Source organism: Perognathus longimembris, chromosome 17 (assembly GCF_023159225.1).
Source record: "Perognathus longimembris pacificus isolate PPM17 chromosome 17, ASM2315922v1, whole genome shotgun sequence".
Taxonomy (NCBI): Eukaryota; Metazoa; Chordata; class Mammalia; order Rodentia; family Heteromyidae; genus Perognathus; species Perognathus longimembris.
Window position 1 is genome coordinate 47,996,325 of NC_063177.1, and position 12,395 is coordinate 48,008,719.

A 12,395-nucleotide genomic window follows, 5' to 3' on the forward strand; every position below is an offset into this window, starting at 1 on the left:
GGAGGAGGAGGAGGAGGAGGAGGAGGAGGAGGAGGAAGAGGAGGAGGAGGAGGAGGAGGAGGAGGAGGAGGAGGAGGAAAAGAAAATCAAGGAAGGGAAAATTTGAATAAGATAAAGGAACCATTTTAATTTTTCTCCATGTTCATATGGTTATAATATTATATATAAATATATATCCTATAATATGATACTATAAGCCACAAGATACAAGATAAGCTACAAGACAAAATAGAGCAACTGATCCAGAATTGCAATCATCCAAACACAATGGATATTTATTTCTCATGCATAGCATAGCAGTTTAAAAGAATGCCCAAAGTGACATTGATCAAGTTGCATTATCCTGAGTACGTAAGTTGACTTGTGGAATTGAAACACCTTTGTACAACTAAAGAAAATTTAGAAAACATGCAATAAAAAGGATGCCCATGGCCTAATTACACATTTGGGAGATAGAGAGGTTGGAAACACACAAGGGCACAAAGATTCTCATCTTAGCTGCCCAGGTCCACTTCCAAGTTTGGGGAGCAGTATCTGTGTGGCTGACCAGATGTATGGGGACCTGCCAACTAATTAGATGCTTCAAAGCAGCATCTTCCTATCAGGGGAGGGAAACCTCAAACCTTCAAAAACAGCTAGCCATGCTCTTTCTTGAAGATTCTGTCTTTCAGTATGTCTAAGTTTCTTGTATTAGCTGTCTTCCTCTGGCATGTTTGTGGCTGCCCATGTCATGTAATATATCTCCTTTTTCTGCCCTTCACCAATTCTCTTTTATGTGGCATATGGGAGCAAATGGCTGGACCTGACATAAAGAACTCTTAGAGTTTAGCTTAGGGCTCTAAAAGTCTTGTTTCACTTGGAGTCAGAGGGAATTTGAGAGGGGGATAGGAAAGAGTTAAAATACATAAATGACAGGGAGGAGGTAAAGGGCATGAAGATAATTAGACTTGATTTCTGGAGCAATCATTCCACTCTGCTATTGAAGCCAGAAAGCAGCCACAGATGATATGTAAACTAACAAGTGTGGCTGTGGTCCAGTCAAACTGCACTTATGAGCACAAAAATCTGAATTTTTCTTTTTTCCTAACCACTAAAATATGTAAACATCATTCTTAGCCAATGGGCTATTTAAAAACAGAATATGAGGTGGATTTGGCCCTTGGGTTGCAGTTTTCAGTCCTTATTGTAGATGATCAAATAGAAAGAAAGACTAAAGGAAGTGTTAGAAGGATCTTATCCCCCACCCCCTTTGGTCCTGCAGTTGAACTCAGGGTGCTATCTCTGAGCTTTTCACTCTACTACTTTGAGCCACAGCACCAGCTTTGGTAAGTGGTTAATCAGAGATAAGAGTCTCACTGACTCTCCAGCCCTGGCTGGCTTTGAACTGCAATCCTCAGATCTCAATCTTCTGTGTAGCTAGGATTACAGGCATGAGCCACTGGAACCCAGACTTCAAAAACCGTGAAACTACAAGTCACATACAAAATGATGTTATAATTTCACTTATTTCTTTAAATAATGGAGGCGATAGGATGTTACAATTGATTCAAAGGAAAATTCAAACAATATACACATACAATACACAGATACACAAAATCAAAAATGTGGAAATAAAAGTACTATTGGATATAAAATTGACCAGTACTATTTTCACAGGGTAATAATCTGTTGTATTCCTATAGAAAATGAAATCATTTGAATTTTCAGGACAAGTGTTATAATTTCAGCACTCAGGATGGTGAGGCAAAAAGACTGTGAGTTTGAGACCTTATCTCAAAACAATAACCAAGCGAGTAAACAAAAAACTGACTAGAGTCATCCGCTATACACCAAGTTGTTTTTTTTTTGCAGCTTGTAAAGTTTTAACATATCTCAAAGACCGTTGGAGGCTCAGCCTTCCCACATACAACAGGAAAACTGAGACCACGTTTCCCAGTGATAAAATCAATCACATTGGAATCATCTGCATAGACCGGTTTCATGCTACCAAATCAATACCTTAATATTGCTTTACAAGGACTGCAAAGATGATTTCATACCATTTTCACAATACGATAACCATAGAACACATTTTCGTTCATCTACCTCAAGAACACTTTCTCCTCCCCAACCGCTTCCTCCTCCTTCTTGTGCCAGTCCTAGTGCTTAAATTGAGGGCCTGGGTCCTGTCCTTGGGGCTTTTTAGCTCAAGTTTACCACTTGAGCCACAACTTTACTTCTAGCTTTTTGGGGTGGTTAATTGAAGATACAAGTCTCATGGACTTTCCTTCTTGGGCTAGTCTAGAACTGCAATTCTCAGATCTCAACCTCCTGAGTAGCTAGCTAAGATTCTGGGCATGAGCCACAGGCACCTGCCTAAGAAGCCTTCCCCAGTCAGCCTAGAGAACCATATGCAGGATCCAGCAGCACAATGACTTTCAAGATCTACACTCAGATCACAGATATAAGCAAATTTCCAGCTGTGAAAGGCCGCAGAAGTAGACAAACATCTCAGTGTCCCTATTTTCCTCTATAAAACACTGCTATTTTGGCCACATCCCCTCCAACATTTGTTATTGCTAGTTTTCTTGATATAGGACATTCTTCCTGGGGTGAGATGGAATCTCTATGTTGTTTTGATTTGCATTTCTTTTATGGCCAGTGATGTCCAGCACTTTTTCATATGTCTCTTGGTCATTCTCATTTCCTCATCAGAGAAGTCTCTTTTGAAGTCTTTAGCCCACTTGTTGAGGGGTCTATTGGTTCTTTGCAGTTTTGTTTTGGAGGAATGTAATTTTTTTAGTTCTGCATATATTTTAGATATGAGGCCTTCATTGTTGGTGGGAATGTAATCTGTTTCAGCAATTCTGGCAAGCGGTTTGGAGATTCCTCAGAAGGCTAAATACAGAACTCCCCTATGACCTAGCAGCCCCACTTTTGGGCATCTACCCAAAAGACCACAAACAAGAACACACTAAAGCCACCAGCACAACAATGTTCATAGCAGTACAATTTGTCATAGCTAGAATATGAAACCAACCCAGATGCCCCTCAGTAGACGAATGGATCAGGAAAATGTGGTACATATACACAATGGAATTTTATGCCTCTATCAGAAACAATGACATTGCTCCATTTGTAAGGAAATGGAAAGACTTGGAAAAAATTATACTAAGTGAAGTGAGCCAGACCCAAAGAAACATGGACTCTATGGTCTCCCTCACAGGGAATAATTAGCACAGGTTTAGGCAAGTCACAGCAGAGGATCACAAGAGCCCAATAGCTATACCCTTATGAACACATAAGATAATGCTAAGTGAAATGAACTCCAGGTTATGGAAACGACTGTTATATCACTGTTGTAACTACTTTCAACGTGCTATGTGTAACCACAGCTTCTATTATTGATGACGTTCTTGTATCCCCTTCCTGTGGTTGTACCTGCACTATCTCTGTATCTTATCTGAGTACATTGGAAACCATGTATACTGGTATTAGAACTAGGAAAATGAAAGGGAATACTAAAATCGAGAGACACGGGGTAAAAAAGACAAACGACTACAAAAGCAATACCTGCCAAACTGTTTGATGTAAATGAACTGAACAACTCTTGGGGGGGAAGGGAAAGTGGGAGGAGGAGGGGGGAATGAGGGAGGAGGTAACAAACAGTAAAAGAAATGAATCCAATGCGTAACGTATGAAACTGTAACCTCTCTGTACATCAGTTTGAAAATAAAAATTAAGAAAAAACACTGCTATTACTGCTAATAATAGTAAGTGATTTGTAGACTGATAATGACAATTAACAACAACAAAACAAACAAATGCACACTTAGCTTGCTTGCAGTCTGACATAATATTACTACATGTTGTATTGCTATTGTTATTCTATTTATTATACTTCAGAGCTTGATAACCTCTAATTTACCTCAAATTTGCCAATGATCTTTTCATCTTGATAAAGTTCTCAGTGACTATTTTTTATGTCACACTTATGTGTTTTAGAGAAATTTTCTTCTTGGGCACTGGGAGATACCAATATATTGTATTGTCTACATCCTGAATGAAGTGGAATTTTTCATGGCTTGTCTAGTATGTCCTCTGATATAATCTGTCAGGGGATATGCAAGTCTTTTGTTTTCAAATATTGGCATTGAAAATACACAAAAAAATGGTTTTTCCGTTATGCACTCTATTTTGTTAGATATTTAATGTAATATAATATCATTTTTGCTAAGATTAAAAATTGAATTTTCCACACAACAACGGTCACCAAAAAGTAATTAAATCTGAAAGTACTTTTATTCCAAATAAATGATATGCAATCACATCTTCTCTGCTTGGCTTAAAGCATATTTGACATAAAAGAAAATTAGAATCTTCTGCGTGCTTGTGATCCACACCTATAATCCTAGCTACTTAGGAGGCTAAAATCTGAGGATCATGGTTCAAAGCCAGACAAGGCAGTGAGAGTCCTACCTCCAATTAACTAGCAAAATGACAGAAGTGGAGTTATGGCTCTAGTGTCAGCTTTTAGCAGAAAAAGCTGAGAGTGCTCTCTCCCTGAGATCAAACCCAGTAGTAGCACAAAAAATAAAAAGAAAAGAGGAAGAAAGGAAGGAAAGAAAAGAAAGGAAGGGAAAGAAGGAACAAAAGAAAAAATGAACTAGTATTTGTATATCTGCACTTTTAAATTAAACCAAAAAGGCACTGGATTTGTTTTGTTTTCAGATCCAGAGGTATTTTTTTTCTGAAATAGGATATTTTTCCTATAGAAAAAAATAACATTTTTATTCTATATACTGTCCACTCTATGGTGCCCAAACTGTTATTCCAAGTCCTCAAATTCAGTGTTTTGTGGGTTTTTATCCTTCACTCTCTCTTCTCTATGATAGATAAAACCTAGTCTATAGAAACAATCTCAAGTTGCAGAATCAAAGCCCATCAGGAAAAACTTTGAGTTGAGGACATTTCTGTCTGTTTTTGATTTTTAAAAATGTCTATTTAGATAGACTTAGAAGTTGGGTACCAATCACTTCTGCTTGTAATCCTAGCTACTCAAGAGACTGAGATCTGAGGATCACAGTTCAAAGCCAGACTAGGCAGAGAATCTTTGGGATTCTTATTTCTAGTTAACCACCAAAATACAGGAAGTGGGGCTGTGGCTTAACTGGTAGAGTGCTAACCTTAAGCAAAAGAAGCTCATGGACAGTGCCCAAGCCCTGAGTTCAAGCCCAATGACCAGCACACACACACACACACACACACACACACACACACACACACACACACACGATAAAGACTTTGAAATCTCTTTGGATTGACATTCGATGGTTGGCACTGGTGGATTTCATTTTCTCTTTGTTTTATCATCAACTCTGCTGGCATCTCCTGTTTTGAAATCTAGTCAGCTTTCTGAGGATTGGGTAAGAGAGAAATGGCTTGTGAAATGCTTAAATGTGGAACAACCATTTGAGAATGTTACATGGTAAGAAGAATAGACGGATTGACATGGAAGATATTTTCTTCTCAGTATACTTGGTGCCAAATAAGGGCAAAGTTAGGAAAACAATATTCAGTGTGCTGTAAAATAATACTGAACAGAAAAGTGAGTCAGCGTTGTGAATCTGTCCTCAGGATCATGGACATAGAACTCAGTGGCAAACTATGTCTATTTAGTGGTAAACAAATTTATGTTACACATATTTGCATTGTACAAAACAACCTAGTTAGGTAGAGAAGTGAAATTTGGTCCTACCTTCGAACCCATGTAACATCTTTGGGGACTTAGCCAGAAAAGAGAATGTTTTCTAATAATGGCTCCATTAAAAAATCATGATGACACTACAAAGGGAGAAGTATGTGTTCTGTTTGTATGGGAATGTTTTCTAATGCAAATATCTTTCTATCCAAATAAGTGAGAGCTTTAGATGGGAGGCAGTCTATGAGTTGGGGGTGTAACTCAGTCATAAAGCACCTGCTTAGAATACAAGAGGCCCTGGATTCAGTTCCTAGCATCCTCCCAAACACACATGTCTACCAGGGTCTGGGGAATGTGATTTTTTGTTGAGGTTTCCTAGATAGATAGTTGTCTTCTTAGCTTGCCTTCACAGGGAGGGCAGATGTAGGGAGAAGACTGAGAAACACAGTCTTTTTTAAGTAAGACTACTGTCCTCTAATATTTGCTAACTTCCAATCTGATTTCTTAGTGACTCCTTTGCAGATGTAGTTCACATTGGAGATTTAGGTCTCTAGGATATGAATTTTGGCAACACTGTGCAATTGAAAGCAGTGTTCTTACTTTTTGACATAGTAAAATGACTTCCAGGAATTTTTCCCTTGTGTGTTATAAGGTATGGGTGGGAAGAATTGAAGAGCAACAACTGGAAAAGTGAGGAAATTCGACATGTTAGCGACTTTTTGTTTCTCTGTGATATTTTGAACTCGGAGCCTAGTGCTTGGGCAAATGCTTTACTACTTGAGCCATGCCCCAGCCCTTAATTGTACTCATTATTTTCAGGCAAGATTTTTGTTGGTGACCAGCTTTGGATCTTGATCCTCCTACCTATACCTCCTATGTAGCTGGATTATAGTTATATATCACCATTCAAGGATCATTTGGAGTCCCACTAACATTATCTTAACTTCAGGCTGGCTTCTGACTACTAGATCTCATATCCTGGTAGAATAGGCATGAGCCACTGTGCCTGGTCTTATATTTTTTATTTATAATATATATACAAAGGAAAAGCACAGTGTTCAATAATATTAATAACTTGGTATGTCATGATACAATACAGAAAAATCAGACAATCAATGAAAATGTTTTTGAAGAACATGTTTGTTTTTACTTGTGTATGCGTGTGTGTGCGTGTGTGTGTGTGTGTATAGGGGATTGCACTCAGGAACTTGCACTCTTTGGGTTTTTCACTTATAGTTGGCACTCTACCACTTGAGCCATGCCTGCAATTCCAGGTTTTTGCTTTTTCATTGGAGATAAGAGTTGCTCTGATTTCTCTGCCCCCACTGGCTTCAAACCGTCATCCTCAAATCTCAGCTAGGATTATAGGTATGAGCCACCAGCACCCTGCAAAAAAGTAGAGGGTGGTATTAGGATTTGAACTCAGGGTTTCACACTTGCTTGCCAAGTACCCCACCGCTTGAGCCACCACCACAGTCCAATAGTCATCTCTTTTGCCTTCTCTAGTTTCATAGTAGTTATAAGCAGCATTTCTGGGAACAAATTAAATCATACCTATAAGCACTTAGGATAACAATGTTCCAATTATTTACTAGCTACTTCCTTATTTCTCTTTCTGCTACCTTTCTCTATTTCATCTGTGTGCATGGCCTCAACTATTACACCTCAATAAAGACAATTCACTAATCTGTAATCCTTAAAGATACACCTAAATAAATGCCCTGATGAATCTTCCAAATGCTAATGAGGCATTTCATTACCCACTGCTTGCTGTTCATTTCCTCCATTGTTTTCTGCTTGTTTGGTTTTGTAGTGCTGGGGATCAAATCCAGGACCTTTTATAGGTAGGCAAGCAAGTGTTCTACTATTGAGTACACTACAGACCCCGCTGATGTTTCTGCCATCTCAAACTCATTATGTCCCAAAGGCAAACCATTAACTGCCTGGAAACAGAAACAAGTACCTTCCTGGAAACTATTTACTTGATGATCGCTCTCTTTTTTTTTTTCTCTCTCTCTCTCTCTCTCCAGCATCATCAACTAGTAATCATGGCCAATCCACTGGCATTTAAAGCCACAGTAAAGGATGGAACAAACCACATATATATGTATATGTATATGTATATGTGTATATATATATATATTAAGTTGGTAAGGTATTAGATTCATAGTAGCTTAATATAATACATGTTATACATTATGTGGATGTAGAATAAAGCATTACTTTCTTTTAGCTGCACCTTAGCTTATCCTATGACATCTTAATTTCATGTAACAAATATTAAACTTTTGGAAAAAAATTTCCCACTGATTAAAGCATCTAAATGTTAATGAGGCTTATTGACTCTTTGTATTTGCATCTCACCAACCTAAGTGGCTGGGAAAAAATGACTTACTCCGGTAACAATTGGATACCTGAGTCAAATATGGATATGATTTCATCTTTAATTGCAATGTTGAAGCTTTCAGATTAGTTATCTATGAGCTTCAATGTCAGGCACATCCTTAATTTACTAAATCAGCCTTCATATCCCTAATTGAAATGATTTCTTCAATAATATATCTTCAAGGCAAGGGACTATTTTGACTTAATTGAAAAGAAAATGTCATTTGATGAGTCGGTCTTCTTGGAAAATGTCTCTTTGCATATACATTGAATCAAATAATCAGCTCAGTAACATTTTGCAATTGGAGCACACACTCATAATTTTAAATGATTATAACTGTGTAATTAAGCGCTGTGAATTCACGATACCTTGATGGGAGAGAATCAGCTTACCTAACAGCAAGACTGTGCTACCTTAGGGAAATTTTCTAACTGATGTTTGCTTCAGTTTATTTTTATCTCTGAGGGGTAATTCATTAAGGATAATAGAGTTCAATGTATTTATAATCAATAGGTCTTAAAGTTTTTTGTTTTGTTTTGTTTTTTCAGTCCTGAGGCTTGAATTCAGGGCCTGGGTGCTGTCCCTGAGCTTTTTTGCTCAAGGCTAGCATTCTACCACTTTGAGCCACAGTGCCACGTCTGATTTTTTGGTGGTTCATTGGAGATAAGAGTCTCACAAACTTTCTGGTCTGATCTGGCTTAGAATTGTGATCCTCAGGTCCTGAGTAGCTAGGATTACAGGTGTGAGCCACCAGCACCTAGCAGTTCTAATTTTTGATTTGTTTCATTTAATAATACTCTAGCAAAAACATCTGTAATTCTTTGCACTGGTGGCTCTAACAGAAGTCAGTTTTCTGATTTGGAGAAAATTATTTAACCTTGCTTTCTTTCATCTAAGAAATATGAAATTCCATTCCCCAGTACTTGTTCAAGTTGTAATATTTTGCAATTATCCAACTGAAGATGTAGCTCAGTGGTACAGGGCTTATCTTTGCTATTCAAGGCCCTGGGTTTAATACCAAGTATTGTAAAATAAATAAAAATCATCCACAAATTGAAGGTGATATATAAGATTCATTTTACTATAAAAATATGTAATATAATGTATGCCATATATTACGTTTAATACATCATATATTACATATTATTTATAATGTTATGCATACTATTAGATATCATGCATTATACTATGCATTGTATTATATTCTAATTTATGATATGTTTATTATATGTAATATATAAAATTATATATTAATATTTTATCTTGTAATAATTATACTTATTGACTGTGCAATCAAGGGGCTCCGTTCTGTATCTGGAGACAGTCAAACTGAGATGCTCCATTCACTGTTTTCTTTTTAATTAAGGATTATTGGTAATGAAGGCATTAGATAAAATAAACAATGAGCCCCCCTCCCTCTAAGAGACACAAAGGTTCCAGGACCACCCTCTGAATTCATGGAAAGGATACAAAGAGGTAAAGCACAGATACCATGAACTGTGGAGTAGAGGCAGGAACTCACCTGCACTGTATTAGAGCAAGCACAAGGTCCAGACAGAGCCACTTCAATAAGCTGGTAACTATGAATATGAGAGAAGGTAATGTGAGACAAAGAGCTACCTCCCAGGAAAGCAGAGCTCAAGAATAGAAACAATCCATAGTAACAATAATGACAATAGGCTAAAACTTATGAGATTCATGTACATAAAAACATTTCAAATTTCCAAACAATGTCATTACAAAATTAAGTAAAGAAACTAGAGCTGGCACTGGTGCCTCACAAGTGTAATCCTAGCTACTCAGGAGGCTGAGATCAGAGGATCACAGTTCAGAGCTCTACTGGGCAGGAAAGTCCATGAGACACTTATTTCCAGTTAATTACCAGAAAGCCAGAAGTAGAGCTGTGGCTCAAATGGTAGAGAGCTAGGCTAGGGCACAAAAGGTCAGAGACAGCATCCAGGCCCTGAGCAGAATAGCCACCACCATTGAGAATGGAATTGTTTATGTAGTGGAAATGTTCTAGACAGGCAGACTGCACATAACATATAGGAAGAGAATAAAGAAATAAACAATGCCAAAGGGGGAGGGAGCAGGAGGGGAAATGAGGGAGAAGGTAACAAATTGTACAAGAAATGTACCCACTGCCTTACGTATGAAACTGTAACCCCTCTGTATATCACTTTAACAATAAATAAGTAATTATTCAGAAAAAAAGAAATAAACAACGCCAAGGCATCCAATATATGTCAAGAAAATCCAATAAAAATGTTTCCCTATGACGTTAGAGCCACAACAGATGATACAGAATGTGTATATAAAGATATAATTCAAGAATAGATCTTATGTGCTAGCAATGAGGCCTAGGGGTAGAGTGCTTACTTAGCATGCATGAAACCCTGGGTTTGATTCCTCAGTACCACATAACCAGAAAAATCCAGAAGTGGTGCTGTGGCTCAAGTGGTAGAATGCTAGCTTTGAGAAAAAAAAAAAAAAAAAAAAAGCCATGGACAATGCTCAGGCCCTGAGTTCAAGACCCAGGACTGGCAAAAAAAAAAAAAAAAAAAAAGAAAGTGTAGATCTTATAAATAAAAAAAAACAGGAGCTGGGGATATGGCCTAGTGGCAAGAGTGCTTGCTGGGGATATGGCCTAGTGGCAAGAGTGCTTGCCTTGTATACATGAGGCCCTGGGATCGATTCCCCAGCACCACATATACAGAAAACGGCCAGAAGTGGCGCTGTGGCTCAAGTGGCAGAGTGCTAGCCTTGAGCAAAAAGAAGCCAGGGACAGTGCTCAGGCCCTGAGTCCAAGGCCCAGGACTGGCCAAAAAAAATAAAAATTAAATAAATAAATAAATAAATACTACGCTACTAATTTTAGGATCAATCTTTTTTTTTTTTAGTGAAGTGTGATAGAAAAAATTTTAAACCCATAGCTGGGCACTGGTGGCACATGCCTGTAATCTTAGCTACTCAGGAGGCTGAGATTTGAGGATTGTGGTTGGAAGACAGCCCAGGCAAGAAAGACAGTGAGACTCTTATCTCCAATAAACTGCTCAAAAAAGCCAGGAGTGGCGCTGTGGCTCAAGTGGTAGAACAAGAAACAGCTCAGGGACAGAGCCCAGGTGCAGAATTCAAGTCCCAGGACTGCCAAAAAGGAAAAGAGAGAGAGAGAGAGAGAGAGAGAGAGAGAGAGAGAGAGAGAGAAATTTCAAGTTCAGTATGATTACTGAATCTCAGTAAACTATCTTCAAGAAATAGATAGTATTCGCTTTTATTCTTTTCTGTTTTAGCTTTTGCTGTGCTGGACATTAGACTCAGGGCCTCATGCATGCTAAGCAAGAGCTCTACCACTGAACTCCACTCCTAACCCTATAGATTATCTTTTGCCAGTTCTGGAGCTTGAACTCAGGGCCTGGGCACTGTTTCTGAGCTTCTTTTGCTCACAGCTAGCACTCTACCACTTGAGCCACAGGGCCACTTTCGGCTTTTTCTCTTTATGAGGAGTTGAACCCAGGGTTTCATGCATTCTAGCACTCTATCACAAGGTGGGATCTGCAGATTGGTAGGCTTGAGTATTCCTTGGAAGTTTGTTAAGCAGAATCTCAAACCTCGTGCCAGGCTGATTGAATTTTCACTTTTTAAAAATGTGTTCAGGTAATTTCTTATGGATTTTGTAGTCTGAGTGTCAGTAAATCATTTACAGAAAACAAGATGTTGCCAGGGTTATTGTATTACAGTTGCTCTGTCATTCTGTTGACCAGAGCAAATTCTCAAATATGAAATTACTGAGACATTAGCATCCCAGAGCCCTTCAGAATGCCTGAAAACAAAATTCATATTTCTCAAAAATGAATCCAGGGGGCTGGGGATATAGCCTAGTGGCAAGAGTGCCTGCCTCGGATACACGAGGCCCTAGGTTCAATTCCCCAGCACCATATATACAGAAAACGGCCAGAAGAGGCGCTGTGGCTCAAGTGGCAGAGTGCTAGCCTTGAGCGGGAAGAAGCCCTGAGTCCAAGGCCCAGGACTGGCCAAAAAAAAAAAAAAAATAAAAATAAAAATGAATCCAGGAACAAAGAAACAAGAAGTGAAAGTATGATCTTAACTTTAAATTCATCAGAACACAGAGCAACACATCATTAACTTGCCTTCAAAGAATTTCCACTATTTGCCTTTGTGATGTAAAATTAAATAATTTACCCTCGGGTAAGATTGGAGAAAGAATATTTCAAGCTGTTAAAAAACAATTCATCACGAATACTGTCTAAAATTGAAATGTGTTATGCTCTAAAACAATCAGATTTTCTAGCATGTGTAGTGTCATGGGTT